Source organism: Theobroma umbraticum, unplaced genomic scaffold (genome assembly GCF_002168275.2).
Source record: "Theobroma umbraticum cultivar Fairchild unplaced genomic scaffold, ASM216827v3 scaffold_30.0, whole genome shotgun sequence".
NCBI lineage: Eukaryota > Viridiplantae > Streptophyta > Magnoliopsida > Malvales > Malvaceae > Theobroma > Theobroma umbraticum.
In genome coordinates this window covers 11,444,533-11,446,300 of record NW_018397254.1, presented here as the reverse complement: position 1 = coordinate 11,446,300, position 1,768 = coordinate 11,444,533, and the positions used below count along the sequence as shown (strand labels likewise).

The following is a 1,768-nucleotide window of genomic DNA, read 5'->3' as shown; positions in this document are numbered from 1 at the left end:
GTTGCATGAGACCGACTTGTTTAATAGTTTGTGTTCCATCACATGGACCTTTGAGGTCTCAAGATTCTTTTAATTAGAATCATTTTCTTTGTCATCTTGCTTGTCTTCTTCTTGTTTGCAATAATTTTCTTCTATTTGAAGATGATTATAAAAGTCTTCAAGCGACATTTCTTCTTTTTTATATTTTAAAGTTTTCTTAGTATCTTTCCATGAGGGGGGAAGCTTATCAATTATTTAAGATACTATAATAGCTTCATCCATTTTAAGACCATATTGCTTAAAGCTATTTAGAATGTGTTCAAGCTCATGTAATTGCTCCATAACAGAACGATTATCAACCATTTGGTAGTTAGTGAAACGACTAACCAGAAATTTCTTGCTACTTGCATCTTCAGCCATGTATCTTGCTTCCAATTTGTCTCAAAGTTGTTTTGCACTAGCTTCATTTTGGTACGCATAAAACAATGCATCCGACATTCCATTAAAAATGCATCCCATGCACATGTAGTCATCATTATTCCATTTTTGCCTCAAACGAGTTCAATCTATGGATTTTTCACCACCTTTTTCATTTGGTCTTGGTGTATCTAAAACATAAGCTACATTGAGAGTTGTAAGGAGGAAACGCATCTTTTTCTGCCACTGAATAAAGTTTCCTCCTTCAAAGCGATTTAAGTTGATGATGTTGGTCGCCATCTCTTTAAGTGAAGCCATTTTGAATTCCACAAAAATAAGTCTTAAAATTGTTGTTGCAAATGGGGTTTACAAAATTGACTTCAAGGCGAATCTTTCAATATACGGTATTTTTAAGACTTATTTTCCTCCCACCACTCGGTATGCAAAGGAAAATAATGTGAATAGCCTTAGAAATACAATAAAGCTAACGTTTAACTTCATTTTGCATTTCACAAAAATAGACCGTTAGATACAGCTAAGGGTTTGCAAAGTTGTTTGGCTTTAGAGCTTACCTTTTGCAGCAAGTAAATTATAAGAAATTTGGACATTTTTGTAGTTGATGGGAACTTAAGTGTTTATGTTAATAGTACACAACACTTTTTTTACTCTTGATTTTTTTGTTCTTGCTTTGTTTTTGATTTGATATATTAAAATGGTTGGCAACAAGACCATTATATAGGCTTGGAAGTGTCTCTTCTTTGAGGACACAACCTTTTCATTAAGGCACGATTTTAAAATTTTTTTTTTATATTTTGTCTAAAAGACATCTTTACATTTTGCCAGACACAACTTTTGGATAAAACTATTATTTTAATAATCATCTTATAAAAGGATAATTATTCACTCCATAAAACATAATCTTTGAGTTATAATTTGAAGCAATAACTTTTCATATTTAAACTTTTGAGCTATAATGTTTTTTTAATTTGTCTCATAAATTTTGAATGTCATTTTACTAAGAGATATGACCATTCATATGAAAACCTACTTACAATCTAATAGTCCCATTATGTCACTTTATGTGATATAACCTTTGAGTTAAAGATAACTTTTCATTATGTGCCATAACTTTTGATTTTGAAAATACATTAACACAATGTCATCAGCAAATTCTTTGATTAAGAACTTTGGGGGACTTGGGATGGTAAAGGAGTTATTATGGGTGTGGCGAAGAATGAAAGAGAATAAGATTGAACCTAGTTTATATGCGTTTAACTTTTTACTTAATGGATTCGTAAATTCTATGTTTATTGAATCTGCGGAGCAAGTTTTGGAGGTTATGGGGAACAGTAAACTTAGGCCAGATGTTGTG

At 31.5% G+C, this 1,768-nt stretch overlaps 1 pseudogene; it reads left to right on the top strand.

Annotated features, from left to right (window-relative positions):
- LOC110428087 (pentatricopeptide repeat-containing protein At1g03560, mitochondrial-like) overlaps positions 1-1,768 on the top strand; it is a 9,399-nt pseudogene that overhangs the window by 4,139 nt on the left and 3,492 nt on the right.